This window comes from Molothrus aeneus, chromosome 4, assembly GCF_037042795.1.
Source record: "Molothrus aeneus isolate 106 chromosome 4, BPBGC_Maene_1.0, whole genome shotgun sequence".
NCBI classification, from domain to species: domain Eukaryota; kingdom Metazoa; phylum Chordata; class Aves; order Passeriformes; family Icteridae; genus Molothrus; species Molothrus aeneus.
In genome coordinates this window covers 16,646,280-16,670,155 of record NC_089649.1, presented here as the reverse complement: position 1 = coordinate 16,670,155, position 23,876 = coordinate 16,646,280, and the positions used below count along the sequence as shown (strand labels likewise).

Sequence of the window (23,876 nt, the reverse complement as noted above, 5' to 3'; positions counted from 1 at the left end):
GTACAAGTATACAATATTTACTGATTATATAGGTTGGGTTTTAACACCTCCCCGAGTCCTGCTTCATTCATTCTGTTTCCTTGAGTTAATAATGCACCTTTGCAGAAAATCATATTCCTACAAAGAATTCTTTCTGTGGCCTACCTTCAAATACAGTGAAGACAGAATATATAGTGGCATGGGTTAGGGCCACTATGAATTGGTTTGAAGTGTGGAAACAGAGTTTTAAGATGAAATCTATTACAGATCATTAACATATTAAAAACTCTTTCAGTGAGACAGTGACCTGTAGAAAGAGGAGATGCCATAGAATGTATATATGTACAGGGACCAAAATGAGCTCCTTTTGGGAATGTGCATACCAATACAGTCAGTTCACCTTAAAATGTAAGTAGATAGTTATCAACTTAAAGAACTTGTATTACAAGAAAATTATATTTAAATTACATAACTAACAACCTCTCAGATTACTGTAGCCTCTTACTATGTAAATTAGTTTTACTACTCATGTTTATTTTTGTTATGATTTACACAAAGTCCCTGACACTATTAGTTATGGCAGACTGACTTTTATGCTGAGTCCTTAACACTTTGGTTAAGACAAAGCAATTGGTATTTTACTAGGAAACAGTTACAGTCAAATATTTTTATTTACTTTAAAGCGACTGTTCTCACAATGTTTTAATTTTTTTTTCAAACAGAAATTACTCTTCCAGACTATCATTCTGAAAGTTCATTTTTGCACAGCCCGAATTTGGGGCATTACTCTCTGCAACTAAAAGTGTTATTTTGTGACTATTTTCTTCCAGAGTCTGGCTCCACAGAGAGAGCTACTACAAAAACTCCAGAGGAACCCGTCGGGGAAGCTCCAACCCCACTGCACAAGTGCGCAGTGGGTTCCCACAGTGCATTTCACATTCGAAGTGGAAAAAGAAGTCTTAAAAAAAAAAAAAAGGCAACCCACCCCAACTTTTCACCTCATGAAGTGGACCTTTCCCTCACCAAAGTTTGTCTGACAGCTATGAACAATTGGTCGTGTTTGAAAGCTTTGGCATTAAGGCTTTTGTTCAAGTTTGCGGACCAAGACTTCCAGCTGAAGAGCCAAGGTCTGGGAGCAGCCAGATCATCCCCGAGGAAAAAAAAAAAAAAAAAAGGAAACAAAAGAAAAAAATCGCCTTTGGGGCCAAGAACGGGGCTGAAGTTCGCCCCCAGGAGAGGCAAGTCCCGAGTCAACTCTCAAGTGGCTGTGGAACTGCGGCCGGACCCTGAACCCTGAGGGCGGGAAGGGGCCGGGGCCGGGACCGGGGCCGGTCGGGGCGCGGAGGGAGCGGGCGGGGCCGGGCGTGTGTCGGCATCTTCCCCGCCGCCCCGGGGGCGGGAGGGAGAGAGGGAGAGAGAGAGAGAGAGCGAGAGAGAGAGCGAGCGAGAGGAGTAGGGAGAGACAGAGGGAGGGGAGGAAGGCGCGGCGCTCGGGGGTGGAGGGCGGTGCGCGCCGCCTCCCCGCGCTGCTGCTGGCGGCCCTGAGGGGCAGCGACCGGAGGAGCGGAGCGGGCAGCGGGAGCGCCGGGCCGGCGGGGCCGGGAGGCCGCGTGCGAGCCCGCAGGTACCGGGGCACCGGCAGGGGCGGCTGCGGGCCGGCCGAGCACGGCGGGAGGGAGGGAAGGAGGGAGCCGCGGGGCGGGGAGCGCCGCCGCTCCCGCCCTCTCCGCGCCGGGTCTGGTGGCCGGCGGGGAGGAGATGCTGCTCCGCGCTCCCAGCGCAGCCCTGCGCCACCGCTCCGGGCGAAGCTCCGCGCTGCTCGGCTCCGTGGGCGCCCTGCGAGCGCGGACGGCGGCTCCAGAGCGGCGGTAGGTGCGCGGCTCCCGCTCCGAGCGGGGCAGCCATCCCGGCGGCGGCTTTCCCGGAGGGATGGGGGCTCTCCCGGAGGGATGGCCGCCGGTGGGCGTGGGAAGGCCTGGCTTTGGTTCTCGGATCGCGGCGGGGCCGGCGGCGGGGTGTGGGAGAGGTGCGGAAAGGCCGCACGCAGCGGCGGGGGATGTTGGTGCTCCCAGCGGGACTCGCAGCCCCGGTGCCGTGGGGTCGGGCTGGGCGCTCGGCAGCAGCGGGACACGCTCTGCCGGCCGAGAAGGGCTTGGGTTTGCCTGCGCAAACAAAGCAGCACCCGCGGCCCTCGGACTTGTTAACAGAGAGGAAACTTTTTCCTCATTAACGTTTTTGGAGGAGCAGAAATGAAGGATAAATCTGTTGGCCGGTGATGAGAAATAGCGTAGGTTTCATTGGCTTTTTATCTCCCAGCAATCGACACCTCCGCAGACCGCAGGATAATCTCTCTCATATTCTAGATTGTGTCATTCTCTTTAAATTGCATGTTTAAAACAACAAAGGCAGTGACTTCATAGGGAACCGCCAGGAGCTGTTCCGTACCCCTCCTGTTTACTGGGGAAACATTTGGGAACCGGTTTGGTTTTGTAGGTAGGATCAGAAATAAATGTAGGACATGGAAACTGTAAGGTTGGTTGCAGGTAATCTGTGTCTAGCCATCTTATTAAGGTGTGAGTTTTGGAGAAGGGAATATGAAAGTCTTTGCATGTGGAACTAGCTGGGGCAGTAACCGTGATCAGTTCCTGAAACCTTTTCAGGGAAGAGGATGTCTTTTGTGAAACTGTGCAGCGAAACTGGGTCACAATGCACAGACATTTTCCTGAGGGTAGAACCTCGTGTGAGAAATCTGTATATTGAATATATACATTCCGAGGTGTCATGACTCCCAGGTCATTAGTTTGGGCTCAGGTTGGTGAAATGGGGACATTTAGTGCCCATTCCAGAGCAGGACTGCTGTCACTGTTCACATCAGAGCATCAGGCCTCTGACTGAACGTCACCTGTGCAAGTTGGTCTTTGGATGGCCAGAAATAGGATCTAAAGTCATTTCTGCAAGAGTTAGAATCAGCCTCAATAGAGGTACAAATGAGAAAACAGACACTTTGGGTCTTGTGCAAGAAATATTGATGAGGAAAGAGTAAATCTAGTCAGAGGATCTTTTGGTAGTGCAGTTACAACAGAATTTGCTACTGCTCCTAGTGCTATCAATTGGACATATCTGTTCAGTTTCACATGCAGCAGATGCGTTTCACTTGGAGTATTTTTGTTCACCTGCCAACAAGCATGTCTTTCCATGAACAGTTCTAGAATTTAAGCAGTAATTTAAGGAAAGAAGCGAATGACAGCAAGAAAGAGAAAAATATACAGTCTAACTTTTCAAGATACTTTATTACTCATTTTTAACCTAACAACCCTGTTTGGTGAGTGGAAAGGCACATAATGTATTCCTTCCATAACGAGGCTATTTTTTTTCTTTTGCTGTGCATGATAAAGAAAAAGAACCTTATTTAGATTAGAGTTTTTATATTGATTTTTTCCTAATCAGAGTGTGGTGGTTTGGTTTTTTTTTTAAGTTGAAGGTACAGTCAAAGTAAACACTTTCAAATATACCAGATGTAAAAAAAGACAGGCTGTATCACAGGGTGTTGTTCTAACAGCTTAATTAAGAAAACCCCTCTTAATTCCAAAACTGTTGTTGAGTGGAATTGAAGGCTGTGAGAACCCCAGGCTCAAGGATATTTGAGTGGATGGAAGAGTGAGGAAGTATCTGTGTGAAAAAATTGGGCAGAATGTTAAAGCACAAGTGAGTACACTGCGTGTATTTTCACCAGGATAACAGAGCCTGGTGAAAGGATGTGACCCAGTAGTTTATTTACAGCTTCAGAGGCCTTTGAAAGTAAAAATGGACTGTGTGGATGAGTGGTAAATAGCCACTGTGACTGCTCATCATGACCAGTGATAACTTGTGCATAGCATTGTAACTTGTGCGAAGCATTGGCATTTTCAGTGCCTTGAAGGGAAGCACTGAAGAAGTCCAGGAAAGGGAGGAGATTGGATTCCTGAGACTGGGAAGCTACCAGGGCATAAATGTTACCTGTTCTGGTGGCAGGAAATTGTAGTGTCTTTGCTTTTTTTTTTCCCTTTATGGTGGGATTTTTTCAGCCATGTGATTAACACAGACTGACTATCACAGAGAAGGCCTGAAAGTAAAAATGCAGTCTTTTAGCTGTTCACTTCTTAAAGAGCACAGCAGGGCAAATATTTTTATTTTTACATCTGGAACAGAAATTATTTGGCACATAGCTATTTTTCTCCCAACCAAATGCAGGTATGAACAATAATAATTAGTGGTTGTATGGTACAATAAATCTTCAAAGTGCCTTCAAATCTTAATCAGCAAACCTTAATAGCATGCTATTCCTGCAAGGGAGGTAAGTAATTAGATAAAATGAGACTGGGCAGACTCTTAAATAGAGTTTATTGTTGAAGTGCCTGTCAGTTTCACAAAGCTCTTCTTTATCACTGAGGTCTCTGAATGCTGCCATACTTAAATGGCTTCAAATATTTATATGTTGGAATACACGACATTATGGCCTAGAGGGCCTTGTTAATATTGACCTTCTCTTGTTCAAAGTTCTTCACAGTGAAGGACACCTTGCACTCAAGAGCCTCTGTAGTGGTTGTTCCAGAGCACCTGTGAAGACTTATTAACCTGAACAAGAGTAAGGTCAGCTCTTTAAGAGGAATGATTTTCTTTGGAAGGGCTTTCCAGTTTACTTGCGTGACAAGCCTGGAACCTTTAGTCCACTATGGTGAAACTCAAAGTGATTTTGCAAGTAGTTTGTTAAACCTAAGAACATTAAGTATTGCTGTATTTTTGGAAAGAGTGTTGGTTATCAGCTCAATAGACTGTCACTTTTTTCCCTCTGCTCACAGAAAAATTTGACTGGAATTTTACTGTTTCAAAGTGAGCTAGTCAGTGAGACTAAAAGATTGAAAAGCAAGTCCTGGTGTAGGGTGTCATGGTGCAGAAAATATTGGTAAGCAGTTGCCCCAAGCTGTCGCTTACATGGGACAAGCGTGGATGGAAAGCTGTGAATACCAGGGTAAGTTAATGTTGTATGTCGCCAGTTAACTATTAATGAAATCTGTGCATCTGTAAAGAAGGGTGGAACTTCTGAAAGAAGTGTTTCCCAGCCCCACCTCCTCCTGAAGTACAGAGAAGGAAGCTGGCATTTACAGATGGGAAGGGCACAAGACGACTCTTTGGTGCCGTTTTTATTTCATCTGGGCTTCTCTTTCTCCTGTGCCACTTAAATACCTGGTGAGGAACCAGGCATGTCTTTTGTGCATCATTATCTATTCAAATGCAAAGGCATTTAATTATATAAAAGGCAAATAAAAGGCAATTAATTGAGTAGGTTGCCTTGGGACAATGATATGCCCTGTGAGTTTGAAATCCAATTGGTTAGGATAGAGATCTGCTCCAGTTATGACACTGTAGAAAGAATAACAGACGTGGGAAGGCTTTGTTCTCAGGGTTTCATCTGTCCTTTATCTTTTATGTGTAAATTAAATATGCCACAGAAATGTCTGCAAGTATTATGTCAAGAATTAAAGGAGACCTGGTATTAAAACTGCTAATTTTTGATTGCTGGTATTTATAGGGAATACTGTAGTTTTGCAGAATGTTGAGTATTAAGGATGTGCAGGTGGTAAGGTAATTAATGTCAGATTTAGGACTAGGTGCTGTGTTAGCTCCTGATTTCTGCTTCAAACAATTGGTCATTAAATTTGGTGAGATGGGACACTTGGAAAAGCGACAAAAGCTTTATCTCCTGCTTTGCAGCTAAAATTAAAGCTCAGGGAGAACTGACTGACCTAAAAATGATGAAAATTTAAGTGCACAGATTTGAACTGAACACAAACCTCTTAATGAACTAATCTGATGCTGTCAAAAACATCATGCTTTTTTAGCAGACTTTGAGACTTTTAATTTCTATGTGCTTCTGCCTTGTCAGCAGAAGGACATGATTTTCTGGGGTGTCATGGTTTCTTTATCCAACTCTGGTGAAATTTTTTGTGTGTGTGTGTGTTTCTTGGAGGTTGTCTTCCTAAAGAGCATTTGTCTGTGTCTGTGGGGGAAACATGGGTGGGACCATTCTATAGAGATGGCTGAAATTTTTGAAAGTGAATCTGAAGATGGCTTTCATGGGGTGTTGACATCTTCTCTGAGTATTTGTATGTAGTGTGGGTACTTGGCTTCAGGCATGTGCAGAGAGGTACATTGGAAATGGTGTATCTGAAGTCTGGCTTATTTAGAAAAGTAGATCTGGAGCTGAAGTCTTTATGGGTGACTTTTCTTGAGCAATGCCCTTGCAGGTGACTTATATTTGTGCTGTAAGCTTGAAATTGATGCTGAGCTTGTTAGGAAACCCCCCTGTTTATTTCTCAAGTAAAAGAACTTAAGAAGAGGCATTTTCCTATCAGACTTGTCCTTGAAAGCTTTTCCCCTTGTTTGATGAGGGGAGAAGGCTGTTAGAGCATACAAATGCCTGATTTTTTGATGTGCTTTTCATCATAGTGAAAGCTGATAAATCAGTGGAAATACCAGGTTCTTGTGTGTTTCACATCCAGTTTGACAGCAGCTGTTAAAGCTTTTTTGGCTACATCTGTATATGTATAGAGGTGCAGCTGATGGTCTTAGCAGGCAGATGGGTAATCTTCCAGGCACACTCCAGGATATCCTTGTGTGTTGGAATCTTAGCACCATGCTGTGTGCTGTATGAAACTAACAATAAATACGAGTTCATTGCAGTAGCACATTGCAACAATGTTGTTGAAATTGTTGCATTTTTTGTTGACTTAAATGCTCTTTCAGAAATAGCATTGAAAGGCATAAAGATTTGTTAATGTAAACAATTTTCGTGTAAAGTTGCATGCTTGGAGATGGAAGGGTCTCTGAGTCTCGTGTGTGTTTTATAGTCTGTCTTTACCTTTATTCATGTCACAGCCAGTGCTCCAGTCATGTAGTGGGCAGGCCCTCAAAACCTGTTAGAGAAGGTTTAGAAAGAAAGAGAAGGTTTAGAAAATCTGTTAGAAGGTTAGAGAAAAAAACCCAAGGAACTGAGTGCAAAGGTTTTCTAAGTAATTGCTGAGTACAGACAGAACAGGGTTTATCTCATAATCTCTAGGGATATAGAGACTCTCATTTGCAGCTCCTTGTTTGCACAGGGGAATTGGTTCCCAGTGATTAATTTTATGCTTGAGATAAGGTTTTTTTCCCTTTTAATATTAATTTCTTCAGCATCTCAATAGCATGGCATATTGCACCGTGTTTTTTCCAGTTTTCAGATAGACATGAATGGCTACATGGAGGGCCTAAAAACCCACCCCAATAAACCTGTGACGCACATGGTCCCAGGGCTTTCTTAGGGTCACCAGGGAAAGGTAATGGGTCTTGACTCATAAAACCTTGTCTGTTCTACCCTGTAGACCATTAGTGTTGAAATATTAACTACAAAATTTCAAACTTGTAAGCAACCTTATTTAGTGTTGAAATGTGTTCCATCTTCCTTGTTGGGACTGTTGACTTTTTCTGCTAACCGCTTCTATATATTGTTATTTTTAAAAATGAAATCTATGACTAAAGACAGAGCTAAATTAAAGTCTGAAACTTCAGTTGTTAGAAATAGTTATGCTTCCTGGCAAAGTCATGCCTGGTTTAAATGGTGATAGATTTGGACTTGGATATTGCCTTAAGCAATAGAGGGGTGAAAAAATGAAGCATGTGGATGTTTAACCATGTCATACATAGACAGTCTAACTTTTCTACCTAGTTTGCTTATCAGGGTATCAGTGCTGTAAAATATCTTGATGGGTTTTCTTCTCTCACCACAATTCATCAAGGGCCAGCATTATGTTATTACTGATTTTACCCATTTCTCTCTTCACAGAACTAAGTGTTTCAGCAGAGAAAAGATAGAGAAGGGAAATGGAGCAGAAGTTTTGCCTTTTAGTACCTTTACTGTAAAGTCAGAAAATCCCCTCCTAGTGCTTAGGATTATGACCAGTGGAATAATAGCTCTCTTTTCTCAAGTCAGTGCAAAAGCTGTATTTGCCTTCAATGAATTAACTTGGGAGTTTGAATCCCAGGCAAGCAAATGGTCGATAGGATGGTCCAAGTGCTGCTTTTATCCTTTGCTTTTTAATGTCAGTGAGGAACAGCACACGTGGTGCTTGGAGAGACATCTCTGTAGTATGTGTCACTGACTGGACAATTGTGTGGTTAAGTTTATGTGAAGCTATCCTTCCAGCAGCCTAATTAAAGACTGTATGGAACTTCCTTAAATGGGATGCTTCAACAGGTGATAAGTACTGGTTTCTCCTTCAGGGGATTTGTTATGGTATGTCTTTCAAGTGCCTTAGTGTGTTTTAACCATTTTTCAGTGGTTGAGACGCATTTTCTGTTCGTTCTTCTGAAGCCAGTTTGCTTTCAACTTCTATAAGTCTTGAAATTGGACTTCTTCACATTAATTTGACGTTTAGGAAATAAATGTGCCTGTATGCATGCATTATGCAGAGATTTATTTGTTAATAAGCTTCCTGTGCACTTTTTGGTAAAGGATTTATCTTGGGTAGGTTTCTAGGAGGAAAGAGATTCTGTCCAGCCTTCATAGACTCTGTATTTTAGAATTTTCATGTAACTTCAATCTTCCTTTGTGTTCCTAGACCAGTACCTTGCACCTGAAGGGCTTTCCTCTTAACCATTAGAGAAAGAGCTTCAGAAACACCTGAACAAACATTCAGCTTATTAATTAGTGTTAGAAAACTGTACAGAAAGTGTCAGCAAAAAATAATAGTGCAGCTAATGAATCCACTGAAATATTAAAAAAATATGTTGCAGTCTAGGGAAAACTTAAATTTTGATGATATTTTTCCATAAAAATAACTTTGACATTTATGGTTGATGTCTGAATTGGTACACCCTGAAGAGCAATGAGGCTCTCCCTACTAACTTCACTGGAAATTTGAGTGGGATGAAAGTGGAGTGCAAATGCTATTGACATCCCTATTGATACATAACATCACAGTAGACAATGCAGTATATGTCTGTATGTCCATAAATTAACAGTGCTCTGTACAGGAAGAGCAGCTGTGGGCTGTCAAATGGCTTGTATCTGAAAAAAGAAGAAATTATTTTACATGGTAGTAAGAATACCTGTAAAGCATCTGGAAAATTTTGACCTAGAAGGTCTAGCTTGTGAAAACTGTTAGCAAAACATTAATTTTTGGAGGAGCACACAGTCTAGAACAAAAGGAAGGTGGGGTAAAGAAGTGGGGGAGAAAGAAAGGCTTGGGCTCATTCAAGATGTGCTGGCACATTTTCAGTTCCCTCTAGTTCAGATTTATGGGCTTTGCAAGAATGTCCTTATCTCATGTGCTGGTGGTGGAGGCTTCTGTGAGCTGAGGTTTCTTCCTCATAAAGATTGGGATGAGTTTTCAGGCCTTCATAGCTGCAAGTACTTTTGGTGTTCCCAGCTTAGTGGTTATGTGTTTAAGGTCTTCAAGGGTTAATAATTATCTGATTTCTCTCTGTGGTTCTTGATTTGTTTGTTTTCTTGTTTTTTTGTAGGTTTTTAAGAACTATTTATCCTCTTACCCATTTTTATTGTAAGGTTGTTCAGACTCTGAAAATCAGAAGTTTGTCTGGGAAGTCTTGCTACAGTGATCTGTTTAATAAGATTTGCAAGAAATCTATGCTATAAGTTTTTCAGGAACCCCAGAACTTTAGACTTAGATTCCCTGAAAGAGGTTTCTTCTGATGCTATAATCTGACAATGCTTAGCAACCAAGCTAATAGTAAAGAACCTTAAATTTTGAGCAGCTTCTTTTTTCAGTGAGCCCTGTCATTGAATCCCTTGAATGACCTTAATAAAGAATTTGAAGATTATCTGATTATAAAAGATTTGCTAGCTGGCAGTGCTGAAAGTTTGTTTCATCAGAAATATAGACTCATTTATTGAGTGGCTTTGCAGTTAGGTTATCACATGTGTGGGAGCAGCCAAATCAGCCTGGAGCTTTAAGCACATGGGCTAACACGTAGAACTGAATTACTGAAATAGCTGTGCAAAGCTCCTTTATGTCCATTTAAAATGTGTGTGCTCACCATGACTGGCACAAGACTTGGGTGTTTCAGAAGTGTGATGCATTATAAAAATAGTCTTTTTTTTTTTTAATTACTCTTGTTTTTAGAGGTTTTCTGATACTATTGTATCACATTAGTTTGTTTCAATTTATTGCCAAACAGTTTTGGTAAGAATAATTTTTCTGGTTTTCCTTCATCTCTGATCCAGTTCTATCCTCTGTGTATTTGAGGAATATAGTGTGTAAAGGGAGAAAACTTTAAGCTGGGTTTTTGTTGTTTTGTCACAAAATACTAAGGAAAATCCTAAAAATTGTTTTATAATAATTTTGAAATTTTATATCCTGCAATGCCTTAAGAAGAGAAAATATTTAGTATGCTGGAAGATTTATTGCTTTTGTTGGAAGAAACCATTTTCTGTTCTTTTTGATAGCTGCAAACAATTATTGGTGTTTAGTAAAAGGCAACTTTGAGGCATGACTGGGTCCTTCAAGACCTTTAGCATGTTCTTTTCTAGTGAAATTTGAGAAGTTGCTGTCTTACAGCAAACAAAAGAAAATATTCTTTGTGAACTGCTTAATTGCAGCTGTGTTACTGGAACAAAATGTCATGTGGGGGGAAAGTGTAAATGTGCTCAGAAGGGGATTAGAGAAGTTAACAGAACAGAGACCATTAGTGACTATTAGATTTGACTGTGCAGCTTGAGCTCAGGAACTCAATAAACTGGTGATTGCCAGGAAAGGGGATGGGAGAGCTGGCCTGATCCAGTTTAGTACTTCTTGTATTAAACATTGCTGAAGTTTCTGAAACCACAGAAATGGGAAGCTCTTCCAAACTGAGAACTGCTTTAAACCCATTAAAAAAAAAAAAGCTTAATAAGAAATCTATTGTGATCTGCCTCTGAAGCTCATGTGTAACCACATGGGCTTGACTTGATGTTCAGAGAAGAACATCTGTCTGGTTCCAGCTGCAATTCCTCCCTGGTGTTTTCATCCTTTGTCTCTTGGAATCTGTATTCCCTTTTGTTCAGATTGCTTAAGAAGGGAATAAATGATGGATGGTCAAATTATCGGGGGAATTAATTTTCATGCATGTGACTCTAGAGTAAAAATAGCTGCTCAGGAAGAGAAGAGAAAAAGACAGGAACGCTTTGGTGATATCACAGTTTAGGTTGTAGTTTTAGTTGTTAACAGGAAAGTGAAAATATACTAGTAGGTTAAATGGTAAAATATGTAAGTAAACTGTAATTTTAAATGGCATCACATGAAAAGTACAACAAAAACCAACTTGTGGAGACAAATAATTGGATTTCTTTTGCAGATGAGAAGCATATTACTTAAGAAGGGAAGAACATGCTGTGTAAGAGGCATTTTTTTGTTCTTACTTCCCTCAACATCAGATTCTTGTGCTTGCTGATACTACCATGTGTGCTGTGTGTGCTCTTTGGTCTTTCACAGAGTAGTTAACAGAGCATTTTTCAATACAAAACCCTTAGTTTTGTGATATTGTCAGACACTGAAGGAATTTGTGTCTTCAACTACTCAATATTAGTGAGCAGAATAGAATCAGCAAATTGAATTTAACATGATACGTGGCAATTTTCCTGGTGCTTGCACAGTGCAGAATATAGTTTGCAATGTTTTAGAAAATATTTTTGTACTTGACATTAACTGAACTCTTTGATATACACATTAATTATCACTGATTCTGTCCCACCCATTGCCTTTGCTTTGAGAATATTAAAAAGCTGAAGATCACAGAATTTAACTTTTCACTGTAATATGAACTGCTGGTTGGGAAGTCTGCTGCTGATGCAAAATCAGCATGTTCTGCTTTCCTCTTCAGTGGTTTTGGAGAAATGGAAGAGAAACTATGCCAAGAAGTAATATGCATCTAAAAAGTGCGATTGCTTTTTACAATAGTTTTGGAACCTCAAAGTATAAAGTCTTCCAGCTCTTTTCCAAGAATTTGTGGAATTCAGATTTTGCTGTGTGAAAAAAGCTCTAATTAGTCACCAGCAGGCACCTGGGTATATAAAGCAGCTGTAAAGTGTGTGTGACTTCTGGGTTGGGAAAGTTTGGGTTTCCTTCACCTTCCTTTTTTCCCCACTCCCATCTGCTAATGGGAGAAATTGGGGTTTTTTATTACCTCTTTGTAGACTGATGGTCTAAAATCAAGGGTGAAGCCTTATAGCAACCTCTATACAAGTAATTATTATAAAAGATCCCTAGAAAATGGGAGAAGTCACTCATCAACATGGTAGGAAGCAAAATCTGGGTTAATGCCAGCTGTCTTCAGTTAAAGTTTTTGCCAAAGCTCAAAATTTTAATCTATACCTTTTAAAATGCAGGCTGTGAATCGTTCTATACATTTATTTCCCCTGAATGACTGGGTTAATATTCAGTGTCTAGGTACATGGAGGAAAAGGGTCAGTAGTGTAAAACCAAGTGGTAAAGCAATTTTTGGAGGAAAAAGTACTATTCCTCTGGAATTGATTAGTAATGGTCCACTGAATCCCTTAATTTTGCCAGCAAGGCTTAGTATCTATAATGATTTCTCAATTTTATTTTTCTTGTGTGAAAGTTTCTAATGTTCCTGACTGCTGCTTTGTCTGTAAGCTGGGTATTTCTTCCTTGGCTAAAACAGCCTGTGTGTGCTTTAGTGCAGGCACACTCTCTGTTCTTCTCTCTCAGCTCTCTGATGAAGTCTTGATTCCAGCTTTTGTGCGCAGTGAGGAGTCCATGGATAACTTCCCACTGTAGACTAAGATAATACATTTTCCTGTCTCTAAGATTTCCATCTCAAGACTGTAAAATTTTGTTCCTCCCCACCTTTTTTTAATTTCCTTTTTGCCTCTTGACATTAATACCAAATTGGATATTGCTGTAAGTGGTGAACACTTGATGCTTCTCATTGATTGCTGCTACTGCTTTTTCTCAGGTTAAGTGTGTATGCAACTTGAGGTAAACCAGTACAACTGGTCCAGTTTGATAAACTCTCATTCAAATTCAGTATTTTGTAAGCAAAGTTTATCAGAGGATGTTTTGAAACTGTTGAAACATTTGAAAGTTTTGAAATCCGTTTCAGACTACTCTCCAAGTGGTGTTTTTCAAGTGTTACGTTTATGAATTTTCTATGTGATGTATCAATGAATAATCTCCAAAGTGTTTAGCTAGCAATAAAAGATAGAAATGGGAGTTGAAGAGGTTCAGCCCATGTTTTTTTCACACATTTGTGAAAATTTTCTGATAGAAGCTGAATTTTCTCCTAGGAGTTAATGCCATTTGTATACTGAAAATGTAAATAATACTTTTTAAATAATATACCCTTTTTTATTTTGCAAGAATAAAATTGAAATACAAAATTCAGGACTGGAAGAAAATTTACATTGTTGCCAAAGTTCTAGACATACATGGAAAGGATGAAAGTATTGTATGCAGACTAGATTATATAAGACTTGAGCTCTAATGTTTTGAAGGGAGGACATATTTTTTTTAGCATCAGGTTTTTCTGTTTATTTTAGGCAGTTGTAGTTACTGTTTTACTGCATGAGTCTCCATGCTGTAACAGTCACAGATTTAAGCTGTGGTACACAGTATCATCAAATTGAGTGTGAAGGCAGCAAGGTTTGATGCATTCTTTAGCCGATCTAACTCCCTTTGGGCCAGTTGTTTGAATAAAAGATTCAAGGATTGCTGTTATATTATCCTTCTATTCTCCTTTCACTTAATCCCTCTCTGGGCAATGGCTTCAGAGATTAATGTGACCTTCTGCTTGGTTCTGTTCCAACACAGCAAATACAATTTGTACATGGGCAGCACCTGTGTATGTCCTCAGTCTGACTAACTTTCCATTGCTATTTGTAGGAATGTTCTTCAAAGAAAAGGAAAGAAGGATGATGCTGTGAATCACTTCCCTCTCAGTTTCTAGGCCTGTAGAGGAAAAGTTTCTGCTAGTTTGCCTTTGTTATGCAGCCCAAGGGTGTAATATGGATTTTTGTCCTTCTAATATGAATGTTTATCATCCAGACAAAGCAAAACTTCCCAGAACTCTGGGTTTCTTTTTGGTGATAGTAGGCTTCATATCATGTCATGGGAGGAGGTGCTGCTGTCTTGTTTTTCCTGTTTTTTTGGCAATGCCATCTTCTGTAGCTTGTTCTGTCCTGTAATCTGTCCAAGTACCAAAACATTATGGAGTGCAGATAGTGATCAGATGGAGTTCTTTGTCCATTCTGGTGTGTGAAGCTAAATCAAATGTTACATCATTCACTATTTGTCTTTGCTGTAAATCAGGCAGTCTGTTTTGTATGGAAGGTCTACTAAGGAGTTATAGAAATCACTCTTGCAGGTTCTTCATGCTGCGGTCAAATGATACTGAGACTTATGTTCTTTGTGGTGAGGATCTTTCTCTACACTCCAAATCCCACTCAATTTCTTGGCTCAGAAACCATAAACTTGGTAAGCATTTGAAGGTGGGCAGAAATAGCAAGTAGGTGAATCTCTTGTGAAAGGGAAATGCCAAGTTTTCCCACCTAACAGGAAAAGGACTAATTATCACACCACCTTTGAGGGCAGTTAAGCCATGGAGAATATCGTGGCTGTAGGACTGAATAAATCATGCGTAACCACTGAATTTAAGATGAATCATAAATTGAGTGTGTGTTAGAAATTTGTTCAAGGGGTAGTATAGTCAATTTAACAATTGTTCAGTTGTAAACACATACTGAATCACACAGTATATAATTATATATTTTTCTGAAGTGTGGGGAGCAGAGTGGCAGGCTGAGGGACTCGAGTTAACTGGTCAGGTTATGATTAACTCATATGATTTTGGCACAAAGCCATATGTGCTGTGTCAACTCATGTTTTGAAGGAAGATCATGATTTCCTAACCATAGGCATTCCAAGTCTTCAAGTGGCTTTATCTACTAATTAATCTGGAGCTAAAACCTCCTAATTGCAGGATTTAAACTAGACAGTATAAGCTGCTCGGGAAGGTTTTGGCCTCCATAAAGAGCTCATTTAAAAAGCAAGTTTCCATGACCAAAAATCTTCATGTGTTATGTGGAATCTTTGAACTGATAGCTGTCTCTAGACATGCTGCTAAATAGTTGATACACAGACCATACTGTTCTCAGTACTTGGTGTATACCACACCTAAAGAGTTGAGTGGGTGAAAAATAGGTAAATTTTGATGTATACACTATCAGTTGCAGGAAATGGATCAGCAATGGATGGTTGGATAAAGAAAATCTGCCTTTAAAATCTCCTCTTTTTTTCAATATTTGCAAGATGTCTGTGGGTAATATGCTTGAAGACCCTGCTAATAACAGATTTAACAGAGAAGTCAAAGAACTTTGGAAATGCTGAAATATGAAATCATCAGCAGCAGGAAATTGACAATTTAGGGAAATCCTATAATGACTCCATAGGGAATAATGTCCTTCATGTAGAGCTTGTCTTCCATTTTCTGAAGATAATGGAAGAGTTTCCCAGCATGGAAGACTACACAGCATATTTTCTGCTTGCTCTCAGATTTCTAAGTGCCTTGTAAATTGGTTACTGGTTAGGAGTGTATATGCAGAGACTAAGCACAACTTTAGTCATAAATTCCTTTCTATATGCTTGAGCATAGAAGGAAGTGGAGAAAGAAGGGATCTGCAGTCTGAGAGAAATGATCACCTTGTGATGTGGAAACAGTTTCTGTGGGACAAGCAGGTGTTAGGCAGAAGAAGAGATTCTCCATGTTTGCACAGTGTGCATTTAACTCAGAGGTCTGGTATCTTCTGTATTATGGTTTAACCAAACACTGTTTTGTGTAGGGTGTGTTGGACCTTATTGGTAGGTCACCTAAATTACGTTACACAGACAGATTCTCAGTTATTAGGGGAAAACTGAGATGTATCCTGTTCAAGGACAATTTCCAACAGTCTGCTCTTCAGCTCAGCATCACTGAAAGGGAAATATCACTGAGAGGGAAATACCTTTCCTATAATTTTAACAGCAATTAGGTGCTTTCAAGAAATAGCAGTTGACTAGATAATGTTTTCCTCTGGAAAATGAGTTGCTTATGGAGAAAAGGAAGTGGTGTGAAGTCTCTTATGAGGACAGGGGTTTTTAAACATGATGGATGCTTTTGAAGTTCTTTGCAGGAAATGGTTGGTGCTGCTCTTGCAAGACCATGTGTCTGTCTATGTGTGTAGAGTGAAGAGCTAGTTTCTGGACAGATGGAGGCCTCTTACTAGAGTTGCAGCCCATCTGCTGGTATCAAATCTGTTTTTCCAAATGCTTACAGAATCTTATTTAAATCTGCCTTGGCCAAAACCTTTAATTGGCTTTAGGGACCCTCTAACAAGGCCTTCAGGTAGTTCATGTTGATTCTCAAAATAGATCAGTGTTCCTGCCCATTTGTAACTCTCTTTGTCCTTCAGGGCTTTTCTCTTGTCCTTCAGCAGAAACATAAAACAAAAGTGAAATATTTGGTCCATATGGAGTATATGCATGCACCCACACATTTTATATAGATAGTGGGGAGCACATGCAAATGTGGAGACATGCACACACTCTTTCTCAACATGAGTGGGCACTGTCAAAAGCACATTCTTCCTGAAGGCTAACAGACATCAAGTGCAGTGAGCCAGGTATGTAGTGGCATTTGCCAGTGCTTCTCATTTCTGTAGAATTATCTTCCCTTCATTTGAGGCAGCATGGACAAGTCAAATCCAGCCAGGTGCCTGTTCACATCTCTACCATTCCTTGGAGTGTTCATGTTTCCTGATGAGGCACCAGGGCATTGTCAGTTATGGTTCTCATTTGGAAGTGTATGAAGTTGCTTTATAAGATTAGTCACTGATTTCCCCTGCTTAAATCTTTGTAAAGGTTTAAGCAGGGGAGCACCTAATAGGAGGATAACATATCACAGGCATTTAAAATTGTATTTTCATGCATATAAAAAGTGTAAATCTCACACTCTGTACTACCATGTCTGAATAGAGAGGCTCTCTCTCTGAGAGCAAAATTACTTTTTTTCTTCTGTTATAGACCAGTGAAGAAAATGCAGTAATCTTCAAATGAGACTTGATATTTGCTATTGTGCTTGAATTAGCATTTATTTCAGCTTACAGGAAAACTGAGCAAGAATCTCTCAGCTTCTGCTTTGTTCTAGAGACACAGATTTTCTTGTGTGTACAGTTCTTGACAGCTGAAATGTAGGCCTTTGTTCCATCTTGTCTGTTTTTCAGTCTAGAAATTCAGACTTTCACAATAATAATTAGTCATCACTTGTGTGAATAATAGCTTTACTCCCAGACAGGTGAGTTCACAGATAAGATATCCATGGTGTTATCTATCTGCAGACCTTGTAATGTTCTTAATGTTCTGTTCCTTATGCCATATCTCTTTTTTTTTCCCCCCCAGAAATGAACCTAAGAAATCATAACTGTCTGAGAAGGCAACACACCTTTTTTTTTTTTCCTGCTGCAACTTCTGTGTTGTAAAGCATATGTAATTGCTTAAGGAAATGTAAATTTTCTAGGAGCTGCTGGGAATATTACTTCTTTGAGCATCAAAGACTGAAGACTTGGTGCACAATAGACCCTTCAGATGATCTTTCTCCATCAGTAATTATTTGGACTCATCAACTATTTTCACCAAGTCACAGGCAGAAAAAAACATGTGAGGATGGTAGTGCAGCTTAGGGCATTGGGTAAGAAAGTCATTGGGAACCATTAAAAATATTGGAGTATTAGTATGAACCAAGCAGCTGCAGAGAATGCTGGCTGGGTAGTAACTTTTAAATTGGTTGGAATTTTTTTTTTTAATTTTCATGGCAAAACCCACACAAATATGCAAGTGCAGTTTAGTAGGAATATGGTAAGTAGAGTGATCCATGTGGGAGTTTGTTAGCTCTCAAATTGAATGTGTGCTTCAACAAAAAACTCCTGGTGTTTTAGCAGTGCAGCTTCTTTACCTGTATACACCTGAGGTAAAGCACTGCTGGAGGAATCACATGCAGGTAGATGTCATTCAGACTTCATTCTGTTATTCAGCCAGTTTTATCTCCATTGTTGAATATTATTTCCTTTCCAGGGAGGATGTGAGGTAGCTGTTAGTATGAACTGTCCTCTGAATGCTGGGGGTTTTTTCTGGTTGAGTACACAAGTCAGCAGCTCTCTTTCTTCTTGTGAGTGTGTAAGGATGCTGCTTTCAAATGAAGAACACAAACCTTATTTCTGAATCCGTTGCATTCTTTACTAGTACCATACATGAGGTCATTTTTAACTATGGAAAAACTGGTATGCCATAGTGGAATATCTTTTGTGCTAATTTCTTTTTCCTAAATGTCTGATAGACAAATATAAACAAAGATTGTTTTCCTAAGATCCACCTTTTGCCCATGAAAGGAAGAAATCTCAAGATCCAAGTGAACCATGCAGTTTACTCAACAGCCTAAAAAGCCATTTGTGGAAGGACTAAATGTGAAGATATAGAATTAAAGTCAGGCTTTGAAATAACATGTGGCAGGGCCAGTCTTTACACTTCTTAAGAGTATGTTGACTTCTATGTTATTTACCAATATGCTGCAAACCTAGCACTTTTCTTTATCACTAAGGTTGGTGGGTGCTGATGCTTCCCATCTCCCCCCCAGTATTGTAGCACATTAGCTTATTATTTTTGTACCTGTCTGAAGGACTTTCAAGTGCCACATCCAAGGAAATAGAGAACTCTTGGTCACTTGGCTTAATTTTTTGCTGATCCAGTTGCACTGCCTTCGTGACACTAATTATTGCACTACTGCAAGGGGACTGCCTTACCAAGAAGAGGCATGTTTAAAGGAAGATAGCATTCTCTGTTACTGAGACTGAAAGGATTCTGACACAATCTGAGCCCTTTGGAACTAGAGAATTTGTCTGATGTAGTAAAAGTTATCACTTCATTATCATGGAGAGGCCTTAAGCTAAGCTTTTAAAAATCTGCTCTAAAGTAAGTTGATCCATTAATGAAACCTATTGGTAGAGTCACTGAATTTCTTATCTGTGGCAATTTATATCTTGGTGTTAAATATTTGAGCATTACTCTTCTCAAACATTGGGAACTGATTATGAATAATACTATAATATAGTTATAAAATAATGTTCTGAATTAAAAGAATTATCAGTGCTTCCTGTACTTGCTCACCAGAGCCCCAGTGTTTTATTTGTAGACAGCTTTAGAATGTCACAGATGGTGGGAAGCACTACTTACAGACTTAGAATAATGCTTTCTAGTAGCTCCATGACATTTAAATCAGGTGCCTGCTACTATTTCTGCTCCCCTGACAAAAGCTTTCATTCCCTCTTCAGCTGTGCTGAGAGCTGAGTGAGTAAGGACAGACTTCAGTCATGACCTTTTCCCAGTATGTGAGGAATGTGTGGCTCTGGAATGCAACAATGGAATAACTGCTGGACTAAAGCTGGAGGTGCCATTCTTAGTGCCTTTTGTCTGATAGACAGCACATCATCACTCCATCCTATAGCAAGATGCCTTTTTGCTTCTGGTTATTTCAGGTCATTAGAAGGGTTTAATTTGTTATGTGTGAATGAGGGTGTTACTGGCTCATGTGCTGTTTAAAAAGTGTCACTATAGCCAAGCTGCTTTGTAGTCCTGAAATTTCTTTTTTTTTTTTTTTTTCCTAAAGCTTGCCTTAGTCACAGGTCTTCTGCTGCTACTTAGCAATTAAAATGAAAGTTGCAAGTATGAGAAATGCATCAAGGAGACGTGCCCTCTCCGAGGTGGAGCAGATCAACAGCAAAATAAGGGAGTTGCCCAACAATCTTACACTGACAATTAAACAAAGAGAGGGATACAAGAATCATACTACGATTTATGTGGATTAAGCTTACTTTGTAGTGATAATTATATGCTCTTCTGAATAAAATTTTAATATCAAATGTGAAACATCAGCTACCCTCATGTATAAAAAGGCATTCTGCAGTTGCCTAGAAAACATGACTTTCATGATCATTATATGCAATTTGGACTGGCTTTACTAGTTTGCCTAACACGAAGCTTCAGATAAACAAGTTTATCTGGTTCTGGTGATGGAGACAGAAGAGCAAAGGAGGGAGTCAACACTAACCCTAGCTTGTCTTCTATTGTGTGTTTAGGCCAATGCCAAAAGCTGATTTCTTTCCACCTTCCAGGAAAGAAAGCAAGCACTTTTTGAGTAAAATAAACACTGCTTGTCCTGGAGGTGTGAGCCAAGATTCTCAGTATGTCACATTCTTCTGTCTCGTCCAGATCTGGGAATAGAATACTGATTTAAGGCTTTGGGAGGAGAAATGCTAATATCTCATCTGTTAATCTGTGTATGCTCAGATAAAAGGCCAAGATTTATACTTCTGGGAGTGTTTCCATATTGTGTTTTCTCACAAATTTGAGCTAGTTTCTGTTCCTTACTTAGGAGGTCTAAGCTCAAGCAGCAAGCTATCAGTTTGAAGAGGAAATGCAGTTGCAAAAAAATTTTCTTGGTATAGTTTGAGGATTTGCCCAGGAGCATGAGATTTTTGTTTTGCTGACATTTCATCCTGTCTGCTGTGGGGGAGAAAGAGGAGAACATGGAAAGAAAATATTTGAGTGGAAGAAGCTAATCTATTCCATACCAGGAAGAGGGGAGAAATACTTGGGTGGTAATACTAATCTCTGCTGGCCTCTCTAAAATGAAAGAGAAGGAATAGTGCTATTATCAGGTCACAGGTTGAATGAAAAGCACCATGGGACTGTGGGATATCTTCACAAAAACTTTGATTTCTGGTGGCTCTTTAAATACTTTTAAAAAGAGGGGGGAAATGGTAGTTGGATCTTGTGGGGCTGTGTCCCCCCTCTTTGTATCTGTAGGAGAAAGAAAAAAGTGGATGTGACACAAGGGTTTGTTTCCTTATCCTTTAAGACAATAATTGAGAATAATGTGCAGTAATTAACTTAAGAGCAGGACTCTAAATGAAAGAAAACTCTTTAAGCACAGTTGACTTGATTAGCTAGTGTGTTTGACTTGATTGCATGCTTGACTTGACTATTTGCAAATAATGCCTTATTTTCTGGATAGTCTATGCAAATTGGACCTGCAGCTATAGGAAAACCACATTTTATGTGTAGATTTGAAAATAAAGTTTCAAAGACTACTGAAGTGCAAACTTTCTAACTTGGCTCCAGCGTTCTGCACTTCAGCCCAGTTTCAGCAACAGTATTATTGGGGATAAACTAATTGGTAGATGTAGTCCAGACCTTGTTTGGGGGTGTAAGATGTGGGCCAATGTAAATAAATAGCATAGATGCCAGGATTCTGAAATTACAGGGCATGGTAATGGCTCAAGGTGCTCAGGTTCTGAAATGGAAGAGACCAGACTCTGGAAAGTGTCCAGGTCTAGCCCCAGTTGAGTGTCACTGAGACTTGTGCCTGTCGAGTGCTTTTAGAAAGCACTTTGTGCTCAGTGAGTGCTGAATGAAAGTGTCAGTGTTTTATTTTCAGGCAGCTAATCATGGCATGAGAAAGGTGAATTTTAAGAGATTCTCTTGGATAGAATTGCCTTGTTAAATGTACTTCTGCCTCCAGGCATTTATATCTCCAGAGGAAGAAGGCCCCTCCAAGAAGGGGCTCTTGGCTCATCTGCTAAGAGAAAAGTCTCCTCAGAACCTGCCACCTTTTGCCCAAGTGCCCCTGTGGAGCAAGGGGGCAATACTGCTCATATTCAGGACAGTTAAGGTCAGCTAACAGTGTTTTACATGGGACAAATAAGGTGGGTTCTTTCTCTACAGAAAGTATTTTGTATGTATATAGAGCCTTCCTGCTCTCTTCTTTGTTTTAAATTTTGTCAAATGATAAAAAATTAGTATCAGAATGTTTTATGTGATCATTGAGAAATTCTAACACTGTTTTGTATTCTAGATTTTTTCACTGTTTCTTGCACATCTAAAAACATCTGCATAGTGTATGCCAGAGCAGCTGTTTTTTGTGTTTCTTGGCATCATATTCCTATGAAATATCAAGTGTGAGGTAGTGCAAGCATTTCAGTTAGCTGATGTTAAAGCACAGCTTTTGACTTAAAGTTTTTGTTCTGAAGTTACAACATTGGGGAAAAATGTTGATGCACAAGGTAAGGAAAAAAGCAAGGGATATCTTACTAAAACCAAAACACCAAGTGTCAAGCACCAGTTAAGTTGAAGCAATTTAGCCTGTTGACTTTTAGTCTGCTTCTAGGAACTTTTTGACAAAAATTACTGTATTACAGTCTTTAATAATCAGTGTTATGGCAAAAGCTTCTTAATATTTTGGCTGGCAACAGTTCAATAAAATTTGGAAAGAGCAGGCCTTTAAAATTTTCCAAATTCTTCATTGCTGTTGGAAACCTTCAATTTCAAATTTAAAATTTAAAATGTGTGAGGAGAAATGGTGGTGGTTGGGGGAAATGAGAATTCTGAGTGTTTAACTTCTGCATACATAGGCAATTAAAAAATTGAAGACTTTGTAAGTGGTAGGGATAAAAGTATATAGCTTGCAAACAGTCATTGTGACAGAATTACTTGGTGTGAGGGGCTGCTCCTGTTGTGCTTTCTGTCTTCCTTGGGACAGAGCAAGTGGAAGGCTGCCTCATGGGGTTGGCTCTGGCTGGATGTTCCATAGGTGGTGTGCTTTTAACATCGGTTTCTGGGACTTTAAAATGAGACCAGGAGGTCATTGAGCTTGTTTTGAGGCAAGAGGCAGAGCCCCATCCCACTCACTGGGGAGTGTGAGAGCTGTCTTAGGTCTAGAGGGAGGAGCTGGCAGCTGCTCCTTGTGAGGTAGGCAGGCTCTTTTCAAAAAGTGTCTGAAATACAGGAGAGGCTCTGGCTTAGGCAACATTTTTCCCCGTGACTGTGCTGCCTACATGGTTTAGGGCTGAATGGTGCCAAGAAATTTGCACTCAGAGCTTGTTAATACAAATGATTTACACCTGAATTTATTCTCTTGTCCTGGAGCATAAAAGTTGCCTCCATACAATGCAACTCCCTTCCTGTGGAAATAGTATTCCTGTGTGGTCTGGGAGTAAATTCTGCCCCAGAACAAGAAGTCTGTCAGGTTCATGTCTATGCACCTCCAGTGCTAACTGGTTTAATTTGTCCACTGACCTTCCTACGCTGTGCTGTGCTCTCTGCTGTGTGAATATCCCTGTTTGGAGAGATGTCCTGTGCCTGTGATCTCATGTGAGTTTTGGGTGTGTGAGTAATCCTTGCCCTAGCAGTTCCTGTGGAGTTCATGCACCTAACCCTGAGACTTGCCTGCTCCAATCCCATCTCCTTGTGGCCTCATATTAAGATGCCATCATAATTCTGTCCCAAGAAAAGGGGAAGTGAACTCATCCTTGGAAGGTGCACCTTTCCATGTTCTTTAGTCTGTGCATCCTTATTACAAGGAGTGAATGGAACAGGGCACAGGATCCCAGATCTTGCTTTTCTTGGCTAAAGAGGAGATGGGGAGAAGACTTGTAGCAAAAAAATGGCTTGACATGAACCATGAGTCCATAGAGAACTTTACCAGTGCATCTGGATTTCTTTGCTGGTCAGCCTGGAACACTGAAAGACACAAGGACTGCCAGGAGCATCATTTTGATACGTTATTCTACAAAAACTTTAAATGTTTTTCTCTTAGAAAACTTACTCAATGTAGTCCTTATATTGCAATTTATCATAATGTTTGTGTATTGCATAGAACCAAAAGCTTTTGCATGAATTGAGCATTTAGGTTTCTGTATTTACAAAGGACCACACACTATTGAGGGTTCCCAGAATCTAAGGAGACAGCAAATTTGGAGTTATGCATTGCAAACATCAGCATTC

The 23,876-nt window shown here is 40.1% G+C and overlaps 1 protein-coding gene across 1 annotated transcript in view; it reads left to right on the top strand.

Moving 5' to 3' along the window:
- Positions 1-1,778: 1,778 nt before the first annotated feature.
- PTPN13 (protein tyrosine phosphatase non-receptor type 13) overlaps positions 1,779-23,876 on the top strand; it is a 112,655-nt gene continuing 90,557 nt past the window's right edge. The window contains exon 1 of the mRNA XM_066547996.1: positions 1,779-1,847. The gene's annotated coding sequence lies outside the window, so the exon portion shown is untranslated. The remainder of the gene's footprint in view (positions 1,848-23,876) is intronic.